The sequence below is a fragment of the Lichenostomus cassidix genome, chromosome W (assembly GCF_008360975.1).
Source record: "Lichenostomus cassidix isolate B80296 chromosome W, HeHo_3.0, whole genome shotgun sequence".
Classification (NCBI taxonomy): domain Eukaryota; kingdom Metazoa; phylum Chordata; class Aves; order Passeriformes; family Meliphagidae; genus Lichenostomus; species Lichenostomus cassidix.
This window is the reverse complement of record NC_139510.1, coordinates 10,770,374-10,794,351: the sequence shown is the minus strand read 5'-3', so window position 1 is coordinate 10,794,351 and position 23,978 is coordinate 10,770,374.

The following is a 23,978-nucleotide window of genomic DNA, read 5'->3' as shown; positions in this document are numbered from 1 at the left end:
AAATGCCAGGCACCCATGATATCTACTCACTTGTTCTCTCCCCTGCCACAGCTGGACAGAGGAGAGGGAAAAAAGTTAACACAGAAAGAGGGTTATGAGTTGAGATAAGGAACCCAGAGAAAAACCCTCCAAGGACAAAACAGGCTCCTCTTAAGTTACAAAGTGATTTATTACTAACAAGAGTCAGAGGAGGATACTGAGAAGTAAAATAAAGCCCTTAAAGACACCGTTTCTCCACTCACCCCCCTCCCTCCTTCCCACCAGCAGCACAGGGCGACAGGGTATTGGGGTTTGGTCAGTTCATCACCAAGATCTTCTTCCGCTGCTTAGGGAGAGGAGTCCTTTCCTCTGCGTTGCCATGGGGTCCCTCCCACGGGAGGCAGCTCTCTGCGAACTCCTCCAGTGTGGATCCATCTCATGAGCAGCTGCTCTTCCAAAACAGCTGCAATGTGAGTTGCCCGCACAGGCAGACAGTCCTCCCAAACTGCCACGGCATGGGGTCCCTGGTCCACCGGGATGCAGACCTCCAAGGCTAGGCTGTTCCATCTTGGGAGCAAGGCCTCTCTCTGCATGGGGACTCCTGCTAGATCACAGCCTCCTCCAGGCATCCATCAGCTCCGGCATGGGCACCTCCCCATGGGCTGGCTGCGAGTGGATCTCTGCATCCCCCGTGTACCCCATGGGCTGCAGGGGGACAACTTGCTTCCCCATGGTCCTCACCACGGCTTGCAGAGGATTCTCAGCTACAGCGCTGTGGTGGTTTTGATTGGCCCAAAACATCAGCGAAGTGTTTTTAACATCTAGGAGAAATTTGGGCCCCTCAGAAGCTGTTCTAGTAGGCCTAGGGAGGTGTCTGAGGGGTGGGGTGTGGCACAAAGATGGCTCCTGTGTGTCCTGAGTGTAAGTTCTGGAAGTTTTTACATCAAGTCCAGCAGAGCCAATCTCTGATGGCTCTGAAGGTGATGGACATGCTGCTGGCCAAGTTTGGGCCAATTGGAGGTGCTGGTTACGCCTCTGTGAAAACATATTTAAGAAAAAGTCAAAACAAAGCAGGCGCGCACTTCTTTCACTTTGTAGTTGGAGGAGGAGGAGGTGCAGGTGAAAATATGTGAGGGAGAACAGCATGGAGAGTGCCAAGGTCAGTGAAGAAGGGGGGAGAAAGAGGTGCTCCAGTGCTTCCGGCACCAGAGCTGAAATTTTCTGCTAGCCGTGGTGGAAGCTATGGGGGAGCCAGAAATTCCTCCTGCAGCCCATGGAGTCCATAAGGATGCAGAAATACACCCACAGCTCTCTCCAGAGGAGGAGGTGGATGCCTGGAAAAGACTGTGAACCAGTGGGAGTCTCATCTAAGAGTTAAAACTGCAAAAGGCCTTGACTGAGAGAGATAGGCCTTGCTCCTGGCATGGAAGCAGCCTGGCCTCAGCTCGGGAGAGTCTGCACAGCACCTTATGGACAAAAGACTCATGTTGCAGCAGAATTCGGGCAGGAATGTTGCTCATGAGATTGGACCCATGCCAAAGAAGTTCCTAGAGGACTGTCTCTCGTGGGAAGGACCCCTGGCTAAGTAGAGAACCTCTTTTCCTGATTGGACTGACCAGAAGACCCCTCAACCTGCCCCCTGTCTGTGTTGCTAGTTTGCAAAGAGGGAAAAAGGGGGGGGTGAGTGCAGAGACTGCTTCTTAAGAGGGTGGGGGTGAGAGCAGAAAACTGTCTGAAGAGAGAGAGAAACAAGTAGAGATAAAGAGTATTTGTAGTAGAAGAATTGTGGTGATGAGTAAATTTGAGAATCTGCTCTGTGGACTGAAAAGAGACCCCACACCCTGCCCCCCCCCCACCTGGCTTGTGGATTGTAGAGGAGGAAAGGGGGTGAATACTATAGGTTCGTAAGAGGGAGGGGGGAGTGAACAAAATAATGTATGAAAAGTATATTTTTGCCTTGCATTTATCCTCCAATTCTGTTAGGTAATTAAACACTTTTTGCAACTTTAAGCTTGAAGCCTGTTTGCCCTTTTTCGTGCGTCCTCCTGGCAAGGGTCCTGTCTCAAACCCACGACAAGCGCCTGGAGCACCTCCTACCCCACCTTCTCCACTGACCTTGGCGTCTCCATGCTGTTTTCCCTCACATATTCTCACCTCCTCCTCCTTCTCTGACTAAAAAGAACTATGTGCACACATTGTTTTGATTTCTTCTTAAATATGTTACCACAGAGGCATAACCACTATCTCTAATTGGCCCAGGCTTGGCCAGCGGCATGTCCATCATCTTCAGAGCCATCAGAGGTTGGCTCTACTGGACATGGTGGAAGCTTCCAGAAACTTCTCACATGAGCCATCTTTTTGGCCCCCCCAAAAACCAGGCCAAGCAAAACCAACACATTAAGATATCTTACAGGTACATCCAATAGGAGATTCAAGTTACCCCAGGGTTGGAGGTTAGGGAACTTTTCCTCATTATGTTGCTAATGAACAATAATGACCAGGTACTTAAGAGAGACAACAGAAGTTGCCAAGCTCAGGGGAGAAGGGCACCTGGCTGCACTTCTCTTATATGAGGGTTTCTCTGGGAAGAGTAGAGATATTGCGAGAATTGGGCTGGGAAAAGGGAAGCTGGGGCAACTGCTAGCTGTCTTGCTCTCTCAGCTTCGGAAGAGGACGATCGAGCTGCTGCCTGGGAGGGGGAGAATTCGCTGCTGCCGCCGGAGCCCAGCCTCATCCTGCTTTCTCTCCTGCTGTGGGTGAGCCTCTGCTCGTAAGAGCAGCCATTGCACTGGGACCTTATTAACACCCTACTTCACCAAACAAAGGACCCCTCACCATCTACTTGGGTGCTTCAGGGGAAACCCCAGGTTCCCTGAGCCCCCTCCTCCTCCAAGGGACTCTCCCGGCTGTGTTTGGGAGCCAGGCAGTCACTGCCAAGCCCCCACTGTTTCTCTACCACTGCTCCAAGGTTTTCTTTGCTACATTGTAACTCGTACCCCCTGCCCTGCCGGGACACCCCACAGCTCCAGCTACAGTTGCCAAGTTTCTGATACATCTCATCTACCACTCTGGGACTTTGCTCATCCCTGCCTTCCCAGCTTACTATCCAGAGGGGGCACCAGGATCGGCCCCCCCATGAGTCCATAAAGGAAGCCCCTTCTCCATCCATTTCTGCCGGCTGCTTCTGCCCTTACCGCGTGGCAAGAGATGGCTGAAATTCGTGCCACAGCACCCCCTGCAGCCCCAGGGGAATCATTGCACTTGCCCTGCCTGGCCGGGAGCCCAACAGCACCCCTGCCGGCTGTGACCATAACTGCACCAAAGGGGACAGCATGTGACAGCCCAGAGAAGGCTGTGACTGGGTTTCTGGTTCCGTTTGTTGTTGCTGCCTTTGTTGTTGTTTGTTTGCCTTGTTATACATACTAGTAAAGAACTGTTATTCTTTTTCCCATATCTTTGCCTGAAAGTCCCTTAATTTCAAAGTTATAATAATTCGGAGAAAGGGGGGTGTCTTGGTTTGAAAGACAGGTGTCTGCCAAGAGAGGTTGAACCCTCCCTTAGGACAGAGAATGTGATTTTTCCCCTCCCTCCGAATTATTTAATTTTGAAAAATCAAGGGCTTTCAGGCAAAGGTATGGGAAAAAAGGAATATCAGTTCTTTACTAGTATCTATAAACAAGCAATAACAATAATAGCAACCACAACTAGAATCAGAAACCAATAGCAGATGACTTGTGAGCTGCTGAGCCTTTCCCCGTGTGGTGTAATCACGGTTGCAAGCAGCAGGGGCGCTGTTGAGCTCCCGGCCGGGCAGGGCAGGTGCGATGACTCCCGAGCGGCTGCAGGTGGCGTTGTGGCACAGGGTCAGGTCAGCCTCAGGCAGCTGGTAATGGCGAGCAGGCTGAGAAGCGTGCAGGGAGGCAAAGCAGCTCGGAGCGGCAAAAAACAGGGCAGCAAGGGCAGGAGCTGGCTCTCTCCCGGCTAGCTAGCGAGGTAGCAAGGATTTCTGCAGTCACAGCAGACGCCGCGGTCTCGTGCAGCAGAGGGCGGGGGCAGGCGGCAGAGGCAGCCGGACTCTCCCGGCAGCAGCTGCGAGACAACGCAGCCCGGGGAAACGTGCCCTTCCCAGTGGGAAAAAAGGTTGAATCAAAGCTCACCCAGCCAGGAGAAGAGAAAAACAGGGCACAGTTGGATTTCCTCTGGTCGCAGCCGAAAAGCAAAGAGAGCAGCCTCTCCTCTCAGCATCCGAACCACGAGAGAGCGTTCCAAGGGCCGGCTCTTCCCTTACCCTGCCCTGCCCAAGCACACCTTTTGTCTTTTACAAAAGACTTGATGGCTCTAAACATCCAACTATTTGTTGCTTAGTAACAGGAATGGGAAGAAATTCTAAATGTACTCAACCCCCGACAGGGGGTCATATTCTTTATTCTAAGGGAGGTTCCTGCCTTCCTTGGCAGACACCCACCTTTCAAACCAAGACACCCAGTAACCCACCCCTGGGTCAACCTCTCAGAGTTGGTCCAAAGGCTTCTTTGCCCCACTTTTTGTTATGACTTTTCAGATTCTGGTTGAAAAACAAAATGTTCTTCTTGTAGCTCTTCTTCCTGACAATAAGACTATACATTATTTCAGGAATGTGTTTAGAAGGTTAGCTTATTGTTCTGAAATCTAAGGGGAAAGGTAGGAAAAGCACTGAAGCTAATTAAGGAGCTATATAACAATGTAATAGTGGTTTACAGAGCTACAAATATAGGAAAAATATAAAAAGAAAAAATCTTTTGGCATCATTCCCCCCGTCCTGCTTTGAAAGACAGATGTCTGCCAAGGAAGGCCGGAACCTCCCTTAGAATAGAGAATATAACCCTCCTCCCTCCACATTATTATATCTTTGAAATCAAGGGGCTTTCAGGCAAAAATATGGGAAAAGGAATAACAGTTCTTTACTAGTATTTATAACAAGACAATAATACAGAAACAACGGTTTAAACTGACAAAGTAAGAATACAACCTGCCACCCTGTTAGTCAGGGTGGTGGAAGCAGTCCAGTTAAATGGTGGCTGCAGTCCCGTTGGAATGAAGGATGTGGTCTGTTGAAGCGGTGATCCTGCAGAAAGGTCTGGTCGGTCTCTGGAGGTCCAGTGATGGCTCTTGAGCTCTTCTCCTCTGGGAATCCAGTGGGAGTCGTGCCTCAGTGTTCCGGAGTCTCATCTTATATGCAGGTACGTGTCGCTGTTGAGCAGCTAGCAGAGTAATGAATGCATCGGTTCTCAGTGGCAAGAAGGAATGACCTTTATTGTTTTGATTTCATCACATATATAGAGTTCTCAAAAGTCACCCAGATTGGTCAGTCAGAAGCCTTCCCCCAGGCCTGATTGGCCAGGCCTGCACTGCCCAAGTTCTGGGACACTGTTCCAAAAACATCCAAACTTTATCTTTATTTACAAAACACAAGAAAACTTCTCATGGGAAAAACTGTGCTAGCCACAGGTACGAATGTTCAGTTCCTCTCCTCTGGGCAGGGCATTTCACAATGGGTTGATATAATCTTATGAGTTGTTCCTGGCGAACTTGATGGCCCCTGGAGGGTGTTATCAGGGCTGACTCATTGTCTTGGTTTGAAAGACAGGTGCCTGCTAAGAGAGGTGTAACCCTCCCTTAGAACAGAGAATGTGATTTCCCTTCCCTCCGAATTATTTTAATTTTGAAATCAAGGGCTTTCAGGCAAAGGTATGGGAAAAAGGAATAACAGTTCTTCACTAGTATCTGCAGCAGAGTAAACAAGCAATAACAAGAATAACAACAACAAATAGAACCAGAGAAAAACCAGTAACAGATGTCCTTTGAGCTGGTGAGCACTTTCCCATGTGGTGTAATCACGGTCGAAAGCAGCAGGGGCGCTGTTGAGCTCCCGGCCGGGCAGGGCAGGTGCAATGACTGCCTAGCGGCTGCAGGTGGCACTGTGGCACAGGGTCAGGTCAGCCTCAGGCAGCTGGTAATGGCGGAAGAGGCTGAGAAAGCAGGCAGGGCAGCAAGCAGCTTGGAGCGGCAAGCGGAGCAGTAGAGACAGGGGGCTGGCTCTCCCGGCTAGCCAGCGAGGTGACAGGGACTGTGCAGTCACAGCAGACACTGCGGTCTCGTGTGGCGAAAATGGGGCGGGCGGCAGGGACAGCCGGACTTCCCCGCAGCTGCTGCGAAAAAATGCAGCCGGGAAAAACGTGCACTCCCAGTGGGAAAGAGGTTGAATCAAAGCTCACCCAGCCAGGAGGAGAAGGCAGAGCACAGTTGGATCTCTTGCGGTCACAGCCAGAAGCAAAAAGCAGTCCCTTTCCTCCCGGTGTCCAACGAACGAGTGCCCATCCCAAACGGCCGGCTGCCTCCTTCCCTTGCCCCACCCAGCACACCCTTTTGTCTCTTACAAAAGAATTGATGGCTCTAATCACCCAGATATTTGTTGCTTAGTAACAGGGATGGAGAAAAAATTCCAATGCCCCCCAACCTCCGACACTCATGTTGAAGATATAGACCACTGCCCCACCTGTTTTTAACAGCTTATGAAGATGGTAATAGAATACATACTTTTGGTTACACCTTCCATGTAACCTAAGACACCCCCTTTAGAGACTTGACAAAATACTATATTGTCTAGTCTTTTCTACTTATATTTAACATGAAACCATAAAGATAACCAGAAACTATGGCATTTCCTCATGCAGTATAGTATTATGCAGAAACTAACTACCAATATAACTAGTATGAACAATTTTTTAACCAGGTCCAGTTTGGTAACCATGAAGTAAGCATACAGAAGATATTTTCAAAGTCCAATGAGTCATCTTTGAGAGTTACCTGATGTAAAATTTGAGTTTGTTTCTTGATTTCAGCCAAATTGTTACTGATTCTCCAACTCTGATCTACATAAGAACAACAATTAGTGTTAATGACAGCACCCACAGCTCCTTGTAAGGTCAATAGAAAATCGAGAACCACTCTGTTTTGCAGAACCACCCCAGATGGGGTGGTTGGACTTCTTGGACTTCTTGTAAGGCTGTGATTGCATCTGAAGTTTGATTCTCAATATATTTGACAATGGTCAAAATGTTAACAATTGCATTTTTTAATTCAATTATTCCCAAAGAAGGAATAAGAGCCTATTTGCACTATGAACAGTAATGGGACACTCAATAAGGGGATTGTTGGATTTCTTTCATCCTCCTTACATAGGTTTTTGTCCACCAACTTTGTTCTTCAGTGTGATCAAATATTGTTATGCTTGGAATTACAGCCAGTAGAGCACAGTGCCAGTCTTAATCAGAGGGCAAGAATTTCGAGGCCTCATTTTCACATATCCAATACTATCCTGACCCTTGTGGGGGAGCCATTCTCCATGGATCCTGTACCAACCCTATTATTATGGTGTTGAAGGTTAGGATTTGTTCTTTTTTTCTTTTCTTTCTCTTAGGGAATTTTCTTCGTATTTGTTGCTTAAGAGACCGGAACCATGGAAACTTAAGAGAGATAAAGGATGTGGCCAGGATGGGGGAGGGGCTAAAGTTTGCTACTGCTTCTTAGCTGGGACGGTTTCTCTTGGGAACTGCAGAGATACCACTGATTTAGGGGGGTAGAGGTTGGATGATGATTTACTAGAAGCTGCTTGCTAAAAACAATGTATCACTTGCTTAGTGGTTTTTGCGCTTGCCAAGCAGAAAGGGAGGATACAGGAGGAATGCAAGATCAATTGATCAAATTAAACCACTGTGACCAGATATCCTGCTTTTGGACCCTAGAACCAGCCCAAGTCAGCTCTGAGGTTTGGACTTGGACCAGGAACTCAGGGAGCATGTGCAAGGAGGCAGGGTAAAGAGTTCATCCCGAGGAATACTCCATTTACTGTCTCCCAGAGACCACCAGAGACCCATGCCCACAATAATCAAGTGGCACTGCTCAGGCACAAGCATATTTAAATGAACTTTGAATTCATTATAATATGAAGCAGGGATAAGTAATGAATATGTATAGGGGCATTGTGTAACTTTACGCATATGTAACCTGCAACCTAATATAAACCAAGAGAAGTGCTGCTGAGGTGTGCATGCTTTTGCAGGGGCTACCCCCCATGCACCTCCAGCTGGAATAAAAGCATACCTACTTCATAACTTTTTCAGTTGTGGAGTCTACCATGAGATTTTGGCTGGGGAGTTAGAGGCTGGGCTTGACCCTCACTCGCTCTCTCACTCTCAGGATCAGAGGTGAGACAGTTGAGGTCTTGGTGTCGAGCTGCTGCTGCCAGAAGAATTCACTGCCACCGTGGAGTTCTCTCCTGCACTGATCTCCTTACTGTGGGGGACCCTTTGCTCGTAAGAGCGGCTGTTGAACTGGGACCTTTTCAACACCTTATCTCACTGGAAAAGACCCTCACCATCTGCTTGGGTGCCTCAGTGGAAAATCTGGGACCCCGACCCCTGAACCCCCTTGAGGGAGCATGTCCTGGCTGTTTGCAGGAGCCTGGCTGCCACTTCCCAGCCCTGCTGTTTTCTGCCACTGCTTTGGGCTTTTTGCTGCAGATTAACTTGACACCCCATGTCCTACTGACCCCAGTGGCTCCTGGCACAGCTTTGGAGTTTTTTGCTACACTTTGTTTGCCACCCCAGGTGTGCTCGCCTCTGCTGTTCCAGCCTGCTGCTCCAAGGTTCCTGCCTACAGTCCATTTCACGATCCAGATGGGGCGCTGAGACTGGCTGCTTCCTGTGAGTTTAAAAATCATGGTTGCCAACTGTGCAGATAACAAACACAGAAAGAACAGTTTAAACCACATCGTCTTCATTTGTATCAGTCTCTGTTTTCCAGTTGTTCCAGGGGCAGAGGTCTTCTTAACTCTGCAGTAGGGAATTTAAGGTTCTCTGCCAGCAACTTTGACTGCAGTGAGAGAAGTCAGCAGGAGTTAAGATGGTCGTCTCCATTTAGCTTGCAGGGGGTCACTGTCCCACCATTTGACATAGACCCAGTCTCCAGGCTGGAACAGATGAGCAGGTGTGGCCAATCCTATGGGTCTGGATAACACAATGAACCTCTGGAGCTTCTGCAAAGTGGAGCTTAAAACCATTAAATACTTTTGTAAGTCAATTTCCCCCTCATATGAATTTCTCCTGGGATATGCAGAATCCTATATGGCCTGCCATACAATATCTCATAGGGGCTCATGTTGCCCCTTCACCTTGGTTGTATGTGGATTCTCAGTAAGGCTATAGGCAAGGCCTGAACCCATATCATGGATGTTTTTTGGCAAATTTTGTTAATCTGTGTTTTGAGGGTTCCATTCATACATTCAACTTTGCCACTTGTCTGGGGTTTGTAGGGAGTATGCAGATCCCAAACAATTTCTAGAATTTTACTAACTTCCTCTACCACTGTTGCAACACAGTGTGGCCCTCTATCTGATGACAACCCCAAAAGAACCCCAAATCTTGGAATTATATGACTGAGCAAAACTTTCACCACTTCTTTTGCTGTGTTAATGACAGGGGTAAGCTTCAGGCCATCCACTAAAGGTGTCAACCAACATCAGTATGTAACTGTATTCTCTTTTGCGTTGTCTTGGTTTGAAAACAAACCAGTGGGAGATCACAAGTCAAGATTGAAATTAAAAATAAGTGAAATAATACAAGGAAAAGCACTGACAAAATCAGATACAACCTAACACCCTGTTAGGGTGGTAGTAGCAGTCCAACTGAAGTAGTCCAGTTGAAGCGGTGATCCTGTGAAGGTCTAGTCTCCAGCGGAAGATCCAGTAGTAGCTCTGGTCCTCTGGGAACCCAGTAGACAGGGCTAGCTCAGGCAGTTCCAAGGCCAGGTTATATCCACGTGGGAACACCTGGTTCCTCCCTCCTGGGCAGAGCATCCCACAATGGGATGAGATAAGTCCATGAGTCACACGGTGGGTCCCTGATGGCCCATTGCCTGTCATGCGGGGTGGGTCATTAGCAGCTGGTAACAGCTAACGGATGGCTCATTGCCTGTCATCCGGAGTGGGTCATTAGCAGGTGATAGCAGCTAACGGCCCACAGCTGGTGGTAATAGAATACTTAACTACATCTATATTGCAACCTAGGACAGCGTAGTGACTCAGCAAAATCTATTTGCCAATAATCTCAAAGAAAATCTCTAGCCTTTGTTACCCCATTACTACATTTTTGCTAGCATCAAGATTGTTTCGACAGCAGATTTCACACCTGCTTACTATAGACTGCACAATTTTGATCATTCCCCTTCTTATTACTACCTATTTCAGATATTTCAAATCTTCTTTCTGATCATACTTTGGTGTAAACCCTGACAGGTTGATTTCCTTCTGCGGTATTTCTCCTAGAATACTTTGTTCTGCAGTCCTTTTTGCTGTTTCTTTAGCACAGCAATTCCCTAATTTGGGAGTTGTTTTCCCCTTTTGATGAGCTAGCTTTGCAATGCATAATAGCCACCTCTGTAGGCTTCCAAATACTATGCAGAAGTGCAAGGATCTGTTCAGCCTGTTTGATTCCATTACCTTGAGCGATCAGCAGTCCTCTTTCTTTCTGGCTGGCTTCATCGGTATGCACAACGCTAAATGCATATTCAGAATTAGTCCATAATTTTACCTTCATTCCTTCGCTCAGTTCTAGAGCTCTTGTCAGTGCAATCTGCTGAGCTTTCTGTGATGATACATCTGATGGCAAGGCCTTTGCCTTGATTACCTTGTCCGTGGTTGTCACTGCATATTCTGTCATTTACCAACTTCTTAGGAGAATTTGGCAAGCAGAGAAACTGATGAATTTTGGGAATGGAAGGCAGGTCTGTCTAGGCCTGTCTCAGGCTCACAAACACCGACCATGTTACAGACAACCTAATACCCGTGAGAACCTTACCATGAACAGAAGCAAGAAGTAAAAATAAAGTGTGGACAACAACGCATACCTGTGAGAACCTCAGCGTGGACAGAAGGAAGAAGTAAAACAAAGTCTGGACAACAGCTCGTCAACAAGACAGAAAAAGATGAAGGAATTTTGCACCTGCAATAGGGAGGCTCTTTTTCACAGAAGTTGTTTCCTAGGAATAACTGACCAATGGTGTTGTATGACAGGTTTGAGGAGTCAGTGACTGTGTGGCACAAATGTTAGAAAACAGTATAAAAAAGACTTCGTAGTGAGAAAGGAGTGGTCAAATAGATAACCCAAATCTATTTACACTTCAACCATCCTTATTTCTTTGATCTTTTGCCCCCTTCCAGGACTGAAGGCTGAGCTGTCATTCAAATTATGGCTGATAAAAACAGGATTCCCTTAATCTTATCAAGATAAAAGGGGGGAAAAGAATCCTTTTGAAGCCAAGCACAAGAAATCACTGAATAATATTAATGACTTACGAGAAATTATTTGTATAACCACTCCTATCCTGGGGAATGTGATGAATATTCATGAATTTTACCTATAACACTGTGTCTTTGGAGGTACCGGTGTGTATGTTTGGAGGAGAGAATTCCCCCCACACCCGGTGCACCAAATAAAGCAAATACCCACTTCTCTGACTTTGTCTCTGGAGTGTCTCCAGGCTCAATTGGGGCGAATCAGTAGCAATAAAACTCGCTCCTTCACCTTCCTTCCTGTCTTTGAGTCGTGTTTTTGCATTGTGTGTCCATCTCTACTGCAACAATGAATCACCCAGTGTTTTCCCAATTCAAATTTCAAAGGTTGGAAGAATGGTCTCATTTCACTTATCCCTTTGGCACTAACCACTTTCACAGTATCTTGACTCAGTTTCCCTTTCAAAATGTTCATTAAGACAGGGTTCTGTTTGCCTATAATCTGTTTCTGGGGACTTTGGACAGCCGTTTTTGGCTCCTTGATTCTGGTGCATATTTTAAAAGACACACTGATTCTGATAGACCAGGCAAATGGCCTGTAGCTGGATCCTGCCTTCTCCTCTTGGGTAGCAGAGAGGAGAGGGGCAGATAGGGTAGCCCCATTCCCATGCACTGCAGGCACGGTGGGGCAGGAGCAGCTGCGCAAGTCCTGAGGCTGTGGGGCCTGTAAGGGTTGATCAAAGAATCGAGTTCTGTCTCAACATTTCTCATCAGAAACTACAGGTGCAGGACTTACGCAGAGAATGCTTTGTACTTATGTGAAGTTGGTACAAAGCAAATGCTTTGTACCTGCCTAAGGTGGTATGGAATGAATGCTTTGCATCTGCCTGAGTTGGCACAGAACAAAGGCCTCGTGCCTGTCAAAGCTGGTATGTGATGAAGGCTTTGCACCCATTGCCCTGACACCCATTGTGAAAAACCTGCCGACCATGCCTTGGACACTCCTCCCTTGGCCCTGCCAAGTGGAGTTTGACATATCTCCACAAGAATTAAGGGGGAGCAAAGGTGGGTCGCAAGGAGGGACCAGGTGTATGGACAAAGCATAAAAGACAGCTCTGGAGTGGCTTAACTCCAAAGATCTTCCCCACCAAAAGATCACATCAATCTTTGCAGAGGCCAAGGAATGCCTACTGAACGGGACCCCAGGGACGCCGGACATCTGTGGACCCGTGGTGGTAGCTATAGTCCCCTTTCCTCCCCTTTCCTCCCCATATTTTCCCAATTTTCTCTCTTTCGCTCTCTATTGCAGGCTGCTTTATGGGCTAAATTAATAAAGTTATCCTTGGATTGAAATTTAACTCCCTTGACTTGTTGGATTTTGTGTTTTCTTTTCTTTTTGCACTCTGAGATCTTAGCTGGTACGAACCACCACGAGTCTGCTTCTGAGTGGACCATGACAGGCCGCAGGGTGGTGAGGCGGCTATGCTGCCTCCTGTCTCTGCCTCTGCACCACAAGCCGCCGCTCTGCTCCCGTTTCCGATTCCATCCACAACAGAACTCATTACTATGGAAACCGCGATAGTGCTGCCCATCGCAGGAGCTATGCTCCCGCTCACAAGGATTACATCAGCCCCTTGGAGGGATGCAGCCCTGCCCCCGCTCCCTCTCCCAGGGGTGGGAGAAGTGGCGCCCCTCACAGGGGTTACGTCACCTCCCGCAGGTCTCAAATTTCCGGCTCTGGCAAGGGCCATGCGATCAAGCCGTGGGGGCAGTGGGTGGGCCGGGCTGTAGCTGTGCTGCAGCGGCTGGCCCGCCTGCCCAAGGGTGGGCAGCCACGGCAGTCCTGGGCTGGGTCCCAGTGCTGGTGTTGTACAGGCTTTTCCTTTTCCACCCCAACCCCCAGCAGTTACCAGGGTGACAGTGAATCACCCAAATTGTGGTGTAGCAACTCCAGAGGTGTCAGGGTTTAATTAATCCATGCGAGACGGGAACGACATAACACCAATGTGATGCAGAAAGTCGTCCAACTTTATTCTTCAGCAGTGCTTCTTTTAAAGCTTTTTACCTTCCATACAAGCGACACGGAACTTCTACATATGGTTTGTACACGAGCCATGCGATTATATAATTGGTTATAGGTGATAAACAAAATGTAAGCATGCACTATATGATTGGTATATGCAGATTACTAATTTGGGCAATATTTCCTGAATTCCTTGGCCAGCAAGGAATTCCCTACTTTTGGGCAGTATTTCCTGTTTTCTTTGGCCAACAGGTCATCTTCTACTTTTGGGCAAGATCCGGTTTTCTCTGGCCAGCTGCTTGCTTTCTTGCAGCATCAGCAAAATACTTCCTCTTATCTATCTTCAAAGACTTTAATAGGTCTGTTAAGACAGACCAGCTGTTAAGACAGGCCAGACCCCAACACAGAAGCTTTACGTCTTTGAAGCAGGTATTTTTTTATTCAGCGCCAGGTGCATGGGGGATCGCTCCTCCTAACATGCACACCAGGTTAAGTGGCTTTCTCATTTGTATGCTGTAATCACATACATATTCATAAAGGGGAAGGCCTATTCTAATACAAAGGAGTATCTAAGCTAATAAGTTCCCGGAATTAGGTTGCACAATCTCGTGCAGCAGTTCCCTCTGGTGGTCGTACTGAGAAAGGCTCAACATCTTCCTTGGGGGTCATTTTGATGAAGGCTTGTCTTGCATGGGAGACAGGAGCTTTATGAGTTTTTGCAGTTTGCCAGTGTCCTAGGTTGCAATACAGATGTAGTTAAGTATTCTATTACCACCAGCTGTGGGCCGTTAGCTGCTATCACCTGCTAATGACCCACTCCGGATGACAGGCAATGGGCCATCCGTTAGCTGTTACCAGCTGCTAATGACCCACCCCGCATGACAGGCAATGGGCCATCAGGGACCCACCGTGTGACTCATGGACTTATCCCATTGTGGGATGCTCTGCCCAGGAGGGAGGAGCCAGGTGTTCCCACCTGGATATAACCTGGCCTTGGAAATGCCTGAGCTAGCCCTGTCTACTGGGTTCCCAGAGGACAAGAGCTACCACTGGATCTTCAGCTGGAGACTAGACCTTCACAGGATCACCGCTTCAACTGGACTACTTCAGTTGGACTGCTACCACCACCCTAACAGGGTGTTAGGTTGTATCTGACTTTGTCAGTGCTTTTTCCTTGTATTATTTCACTTATTTTTAATTTCAATCTTGACTTGTGATCTCCCACTGGTTTGTTTTCAAACCAATACAGCCAGGCTTTAAGATAGCTAGTTCCCCAAGACTTAGTCCCGTTCACAAGATTCTTTGATATTTGGCCGATTAGTCTAAAAATACCATTTATTAGATACAGAAAATAACAAACATACAAACATAGAACAGATTGACACACATAGACACACAATGAATGCATAATTGCAACAGTATAATAGCTAAAATGCAATTATGGGGTAAAAGCTTGCTTGAGCTATAAAAATAGCTCAAAAAATGCAAGTTAAGAAATGCTTGCTTGAACTATAATGCAAGTTAAGAAAGGTACCTATAAGTTAGCTGGAATAATACAATTTAGGAAACCAATGATTTTACCAAATCCAATTTTGGAGCTGGAATACATTAGACTTCCTCACCCAATCCCGTGAGAAGTAACCACAGGGCTGCGTCCAGACATCTGGAGAGAAAACTTTCCCTCACCCTCCAATGTCCATGTAGAGAAGCTTCTACCTTTCTGAGATTTCGTGGTGTTTTTATAGGGAAAAGAGTGTGGATTTGCGGTCACTTAAAAATTTTTCACATTCTCTCAGTTTCTCACCTTGACTTCTAGGCACCAGTGCTAGATAGCCCGGATTAAGCTATCAACTTAATCTGAGCCATCCATCTCCGGCCAACGATCAGGGAGAGAGAGAAGGGGGAGGGGGGAAACGTCCTGCCACAAGGCTGGCAGTCTTCCTCAGAATGCACTTTTCACCTTTTCCTGGGGAGCATGCCCTGTCTCTCCCTTGCTGTTTCAGCAGTTTTTATCCCGGTTCTAACCACCTTTGTTCCTGTTTTCGGCTGCTCCTGCTCCTCATATCTTTCTGGAGGTGTTATGATCCAATTATTAAGGTTCTTTGGAAATACCTCTACCCGAATTAAAGTACAAACAAGACCATATGCCAATCAATAGTATGGGTTTTATTTGATAGCAAAGATGAGAGAGAGAGAGAAGAAAAGAGAGAAAAGGGGGAGTAGGGAGAAAGATGGGGGGACAGAGAGGGACAGGGACAAAGAAGTATCACCACTCCGTGGGCCCCACTGGTGTCCTGATGTCCTCTTCAGCTGGTCTCGGTGGTGGAAGTCCCCCAAAAGCACAGAATGCCATGGGTTAATATACACTCAGGCCAGGTGGAAATGTCCAGGCATGTCCCCCTGGGGGAGGGGGCAGCCTTGAGCAGCAGACTCTGCTTGCATCACGTGCACTCCTGTGGTGCAAGGCGTCTGGGGAGCACTTTGGGGGGTCTGTGATGGATTGTGACTCCCCCTCAGCTGCCTCTCACGTGAGAGTCCCGTGGATGTGGCTTGTGGGGTTGGGGGTTCCACAGCTGGGCCAGTTTGTGTAATGGAGGATGAGTGTGTATTGCCTCTGACCAGAAGTTATGCCATCCTCCTCCCCCCTTCAGCTGGGGGTTAAGACTGTGCAAACCTGGCTTCTGTGAGCTGTGCTCTGCCCCCACCCCAAACTCAGCCAGAAATGATTCTCAGTACAGCTGGTGGCTTCAGCCTTCGTGGACACATTCCTTTCCCTCAGACTGAGATGATTGAACAATAGGCTTTTCCCTTTATCTAATCTCAGCAGTTTGGCTCTCAGTACAAAGTCCCAGTCAGGTATCCTCAGGGAGGCTTCTTTGATCAAAACTTTATATCAATGTTTGAGGCATGAACTATTTTCAGCCTCTGACAGGAGGACATTGTTTCTTAAGGCTATGGCTAATATTTGCTTACTTATTTGTTAATTTCTTATTTGCTAACTTCTAACAATTGTAATGTTTACAGGGGTGAAATTACTTTCTCTCTTACTATTTCCCCCTATCTCTTGATACTTTTTAAATTCTTTTACAATTCTTGCACATCCTGAAAATATGTGCCCTTCTCCAACCTGTGCCTTAGTCTATGCTTGTTGCGGTTTTGAGGATGTTACAGCAGACTTTACCCTAGAGCTTCTCTACCCAGCCCGGTTCAGCGCCTCAGTGCTCCAAACCCTCTGTCCCAGGGCTGGACACTGCGCTCTCACCGGCCGGGGAGCCATAAGGCTAACTCTGGTTCGTCTGCTTCCACAACCGGCGGTGATAAAGGAGGCGAGGAGGGTCTATGCGTTGTGTCCATGGAAGATGTTTATTCGCATGGTGCAGCAGAGGCCAACGACCTCCCCGAGGCAGAGATGCCTCGAGGGCGAAGGCCTCACATGCTCAGCACATGTGGAGCATAGACACACGTGGAGCATAGACAGCAAGATGGCGGAGGGTAAGGGGTTTTATAGGGAAACAGAGAGGGGCAGGGACAGCACACTGGCCCAGTGACCTCTGGGTACAGGGGAGGTACAGGGGCGGAGTTAGGAGTACAGGAACCAATAGGGGAAACCCGAGGGAGTGGCCAGGGCCACGTGGGGTTAGGGTATAGGAACCAATAGGGAAAACTGGGGGCGTGGCTAGGACTATGTGGAGTAGAGAAGGCAGGACAATAGGTGACAAGTACAGTCGTTAAGAAAAGGGGTGTGGGGAACTTGCAGCTATTATCACAATATATGCTTCTGCCATTGTCCATAAGCATTTGAATTCTAATGGCACAGGGTTAAACAGCAATAGCCAAAAATACAATGCATAAGCAGTAATACAGTAACACCTATTATTACAAGTATCAAATATTTGAGCCAGGACAAATTGGGTAACCAGGAGGTGAGGGTCTCCCATAAATCTACTGACCAAGAGGTGTCATCTGTGGCTAGCACAGGTCTTTCCCATGAGAATTCTTTTTGTGTTTCATAAACAAAGATAAAGTTTGGATGTTTTTTAAAACAGTGTCCCAAGATTTGGACAGCTCAGGCCTGGCCAATCTGGCCTAGGGGGAGGTCTCAGGCTGACCAATCGGGGCGACCTCTGAAAAAACTATATATATATTGAAATCAAAACAATAAAGGCTTTTTTCCTTCTTGCCACTGAGAACTGGCTTCTTTTCTCTGCTAGCGGCTCAACAGCGACAGTCATCCTTGGTAACCTCATGTAGTACCTTAGTATGTTCCCAAATTGTATGGACATCTGTTTATATCTGTCCACTTTGATCCACGTAGGTACAGCAACTGGACTTAACTAGCACACATACACTTCCCATTTGTGCTGTTATCATGTCCAACACCATACGATTTTGGAAAACTACTCCTTTCAGAGAGTTTACTTCAGTTTCTAATCTCTCAATTGCATCTGCAATTGCACTAAAATTCAACTCCATCTCTGCAGAAATGGTAACAATCACTCTTTCTAGTTGAACAACTCCCAGAGTGGGAAATAAGGCAGGTATGAAGCTGTGAAAGCCTGTTCCATACCTTATTAGTGGATTAGATGGGACACTTGGACTGATCCTTCTATCAGCCCGAAGACCTCGAACTATTCCAGATAACCTCTGTCTGGGACCGTATTGTGCCAAGGGTTTTAGATAACTTGCAAAACAATATCCTTTCCATAATCTAGGTAGTTGTTTTCTTGCTTTGCCACCAATGTCCTGGTGTTAGGGGATATGTTCATACTTCATGAAGTTAGACAAAATCTGGTGGCAAATCCTTAAGGTTATATAATGAATAACTAAAAGATTTCCACAGGGTAAAGTTAAGATCAAAGATTCCTACCTCCAGAGTGTTTCTACAGTTAATTTCCTTAGCATGCACTCTTGAATCATGTCTGATTTTGTTTGTATTGTTAATACAATGACTATCCACACTAAAAGAATAAAGTAAAAGTAGGTATCCTAAATAAAATCGGGGCTCTTCTGATTTAGGAGGGCTAGAAGTTAATAATTTGGGGGAGCTAGAAGCTGAATAATAATCTTTTGGAACTGATTTAGGAGGCCAGAGGTTGGATAATGATTTACTACGAGCTGCTTGTTGAAAATAATATAACATTTCCTTAATGATTTTGTGCCTGCCTAGCAGAAGGAAGGATCCAGAAAAGAAGGTCAAATAATTGATAAAAATCACCCACTGTGACGGAACATCCTGCTCTCGGACCCCAGAGCTAGCTCAAGTCAGCTCTAAGGTTTGGACTTGGATCAAAAAACAAGGGAACATGCGCAAGAAGACAGGGTAAAGAGTTTATCTGAAGGTGTCAGCTAAGAGAGGTGGAAACCTCCCTTAGAATAGAGACTGTGACCCCCCTTCCCTCCGAATCATTTTAACTTTGGAATCAAGGGCTTTCAGGCAAAGATATGGGAAAAGGAATAGCAGTTCTTCACTAGTATCTATAACAGAGTAAACAAGCAACAAGAAGAATAGCAACAACAAACAAAAACCAGAAACCTGGTGGCAGATGTCCCTGGGCTGCCAAGCACTTTCCCGTTTGGTGTAGTCATGGTCACAAGCAGCAGGGGTGCTGTTGAGCTCCCAGCTGGGCAGGGCAGGTGCGATGACTCCCTAGCAGCTGCAGGTGGCGCTGTGGCACAAGGTCAGGTCGGTCTCATGTGGTTGGTAATGGCAGCTGGGCTGGATGGCAGGGTAGCGTGCAGCAGAGCTCAGAGCAGCGAGCTGGAGCGGCAGGGCTGGCTCACCCAGGCTAGCCAGCAAAGGTGTCAGACACCCCGCAGTTATGGCAGCCGCTGTGGTGTGTTCCGGCGAGCGGGGTGGAGGCAGTGACAGCCGGACTCCTTCGCAGTTGTTGCAAAAAACGCAGCCGGGCAGGCATGCACTCCCAGTGGGGAAAAAGGGTTGGGATCCCACGCCCTTTTCCAAGCAAGAGCTCACCCAACCAGGAACAGAAGGCAGAGCAATTGGCCAATTGCTGTTTAATTAAATGGTTCATCTTCTCCACCTGCCCACTTGCCTGTGGTCTTTATGGAGTGTGTAATTGCCAATGGATTCCAAGGATTCTACTCATTCCTTGCACTATTTGTGCAATAAAATGAGGTCCTCTGTCAGAGGAAAGTTCTCTCGGGACTCCAAATCTGGATATAATTTCTTGCAATAACGCCTTCGCTACCTCTTGGGCCTTGTTTGTTCTACACGGATAAGCTTCGGGCCATCCTGAGAAGGTATCTGTGAGGACTAAGAGGTACCTACATGTGGGGATTAAGAATGCTGGTGCAGAAGCAAATCGTTGCAGGGACCTTTTGGCCCTGGTTAATATAACACCTTGGGAAAGACCAACAACCCGTGTCTAGAAGGAACTGGAGCAAGGAACAGGACAAGACTGTATGTTTCTTATGCTTTGTGGTTTGTTAATAATTAAGCAACAAGATTGTGATCTTGTAACTGCAAGAAGTACAGGATGTCTAACTAACAGAAACAGCACATACAGCCTGTTCACAATTGCTGAGCCATAGGCTTTTGTAAGGATATATAAGAGCTGCTTGAGAAAATAAATTTGGCTTTGCTTGCACCCAGCGAGTCCATTTCTCAGTCGCCAACACCTATATCCCCCTTTTCTTGGGAGCTCTGAAAAATCAATTTGCCAAGTGTCTCCTGGGTAAGTGCCTCTAGGGATTGCCCCTATTTGCACGGGGGTGGTGCAAAGTCCTGTGTAGGAGTTTGACCCTGGCTCTTTCCTGCTGCAGACGTGCAGGAGAGGGGAAAGAAAATAAAACTGTTAAAACACACCAAATTAATGAGTTGAGATAGGACATGGACGGGGGGGACACACAGAAGAGAAAGGGCAAGCAGGCTTCAAACTTAAAGTTGCAAAGTGATTTAATTACCTGACAGAGTCGGAGGATAAATGAGAGGTAAAAATAAGTTTTTCAGACACCATTTGTTCACTCACCCCCTCCCTCTTAAGACAGCATTTTTCTATTCACCCCCTTCCCTCTTTCCAAACCAACAACATGGGCAGGGGGCAGGGTAAGGGGTTTTTTCTCTGGTCAGTCTGTCAGGGAGAGGGGTCCTCTACTTAGCCATGGAGTCCCTCCCACAAGAGACAGTCCTCTGGGAACTTCTTTGGCGTGGGACCGATCTCACAAGCAACATCCCGCCCGAATTCAGCTGCAACATGAGGCCTCTTGTCCATAGGGTGCAGACTCTCTCGAGCTGAGGCCAGGCTGCTTCCATCCCAGGAGCAAGGCCTTTCTCTCCTTTGCAAGGCCTTTGCAGCTTTAACTCTTTCGATGAGACTCCCACTGGATCACAGCTTCTTCCAGGCATTCACCTGCTCCTCTGGCGTGGGCTGTGGGCAAATTTCTGCACCCTTGTGGACTCCATGGGCTACAGGGGGACAGCCTGCTCCCCCATGGTTCTCACTACAGCTAGCAGAGGGTTTTCAGCTCTGGCACCTGGAGCACCTCCTCCCCCACCTTCTCCACTGACCTTGGTGTCTCCATGTTGTTCTCCCTTCACATATTTTTACCTCCTCCTCCTCCTCTAACTATAAAGAAGTGCGTGACTACTTTGTTTTGATTTTTTCCTAAATATGTTTTCACAGAGGCGTAACTAGCACCTCTAATTGGCCCACACTTGGCCAGCAGCATGTCCATCACCTTCAGAGACATCAGAGATTGGCTCTGCTGGACTCGGTGAAAAACTTCCAAAACTTTCACACAGGACACACAGGAGCCATCTTTGTGCCACTTGTGGCAGGACACCCCCCTCCCCCTTCTCTCTCTCCCTGATCAGTCCCAGGAAATAGATGGCTCAGGTTTAGGTTGATAGCCTAATCAACAGCTACCTGGTGCTGGTGACTGAAAGTCTGAAAAGACACTCCTCTGTGGAATGTAGAGAGAATGTGAGAAAGTTTCATTGACTACAAATACACACTTTTATCCTATAAAAAGCTCACGAAATCTCAGAAAGGCAGAAGCTTTCTACATGGACATTGGAGCGTGAAGTAAAGCCTCTCCCCAGGGTTGGACGCAGCCCTGTGATTACTTCCCTGGGATTGAGTGAGGAAATCTTAATGTATTCCAGCTCCAAATTTGGATTTGGTAAGATCATTTGAGTTTCCTAAATTGTATTATTCCGGCTAACTTATAGGTACCTTTCTTAACTTGCATTTCAGCTAGCTCAAGCAAGCATTTCTTAACTTGCATTATAGTTCAAGCAAGCATTTCTTGCATTTTTAACTATTTTTATAGTTCAAGCAAGGTTTTACCCCATAATTGCATTTTTAACTATTGTAGTGTTGCAATTATGTATTCATTGTGTGTTTATGTGTGTCAATCTGTTCTATGTTTGTATGTTTGTATGTTTGTTATGTTCTGTGTCAAATAAATGGTATTTTTAGACAAATTGGCCAGATATCAAAGAATCTTGTGAACGGGACTAAGTCTTGGGGAACTATCTTAAAGTCTGTCAAACTGCAAAACACATAAAACTCCTGTCTCCCATGCAAGACACCACTCCCCATCCCTCAGACACTTCTTCAGGCCCACTACAACAGCCCTTGAGGGTTTCAAACCTCTCCCAGATGTTAAAGATACCTTGCCAATGTTCTGGGCCAAGCTAAACCACCACAACCTGCAATATTTCAGAGTAATAAATTGGATAATAGAACCTATGGGTACCTTGCAACCAGGGCTACCCACTCCTTCAATAATTCCCCAGGATTGGCCAATTGTTGAGATTGATCTTAAGGATTGCTTTTTTATGATTGCATTGCACACCGATGATTGTTATCGCTTTGCATTCTCTTAACCCAGCGTAAAGTGTGAGACACCTATGAAAAGGTATCATTGGGTTGTTTTGCCACAGGGTATGAAAAATAGTCTAACAATTTGCCAGCTTTTTGTAGCCAATGCCTTAGAGCTGGTCAGACAGAAGTTTTGCAATGCTTTGATATACCACTATATGGATGATATTTTAATTGCTTCACAACATTAAGCTGAGCTTGACACCATCCTTTCACATATGATTCCGAGGCTGGAATCTTATGGCTTACAAATAGCACCTAAAAAAGTACAAAAAATGGCACATTGGGAATACCTTGGATGGTGTATAAGTGAGAAATTTATCCACCCACAATCTCTGAAATTGATGCCTTCTGTAAAAACATTACATGCTTTGCAAAAGTTGTTGGGCACAATAAATTGGGTTAGGCCAATGCTCGGCATCACAAATGAAGAAATGAGCCCTCTTGTTCAAATTGCTGAAAGGTGATGCTGATTTGTTGTCTGCATGAACACTTACAAAGGAGGCTCACCTTGCCCTTGAGACAATTGCTGGCAAAATTAGCTCCTATAATGCAGCCTGTTATATTGAGGATTTACCTGTAACTCTTTTTGTAACTAATAACACTTTTCAGCCCTTTGCTATTCTTGGTCAGGTAGCCACAGATGGCAAAGATGTTTATTTTTTAAAATGGGTATTCCTCCCCCATACTTCTATGCTGTTACCAAAGGCAGACAATGCGCCAGTCAAATATGAGGGCGCGATCCTGATATCATTGTAATTCCTTTACAGAGGCACGAATTTGATTCTTTACTACGAGACTCAATAGCTTGTGCTGTTTCTCTTGCTGATTTCTTAAGGAAATTTTCATTTCATTTACCATCTCACAAACTCCTTCAGGCTCTGAATTCTCTCCCACTAAGTGCTAACTCCTTTGTCACCTCAGCCCCAATTCCAAATACAGTAACAGTGTTTATAGATGGATCAGGAAAATCTCACAAAGCTGCGGTTGACTTGGCACGATGGAGCTGAGTGGAAGGATCATGTTGTTACACAGGCTGGCTCTGTGCAAGTAGTCAAACTCAAAACTGCAGTAGAAGCATTTCATCTTTTTCCTAACTCACCTTTGAATCTCATAGCAGATAGTGCATATGTTACCGAAATACTTCTGTGAATGTCTGACATTTCTCTGAATGATGTAAATACTGCTGATATAACCCTCTTACTTGTTGATTTATTATCTCTTATTCGTTCTCATAATACACCAGTTTTTTGTTATGCATAATCATTCTCATACTAACTTACCAGGTCCCCTAATGGAAGGGAACATTCGTGCTGACTGCTTGACGGTGGCAGTCATATTCAATCAGACATTTACAGCTGCCTCAGCATTTCATGCCTTTTTTCATCAAAATGCTGCTGTTTTATCTAAGGATTATGGTATTTCAGTGTCCCAGGCATGCATGATTATTAATGCTTGCCCCGACTGCCAGCATTTTTCTTCTAGTGCACCCGGTGGGATAGTATGAAGAGGACTGGCAGCCTGCCAATTATGGAAAACTGATGTTATGCATTTTCCATCTTATGGTCAGCAGAAATTTGTTCACTGTTCTGTTGACTTATTTTCAGGCTTTTTAGTCACCACCACACACACAGGTGAATCTGCAAAGAACGTTCATCACCACCTTCTCTGTGCATTTGCGACAATGGGTTGGCCACAGAAAATTCACGCTGATAATGGCCCTACTTATCAATCTAATTCTGTTGCTATGTTTTTACAGGCCTGGGGTGTTTGCCTCTCCTTTGGGATTGCCCACAACCCC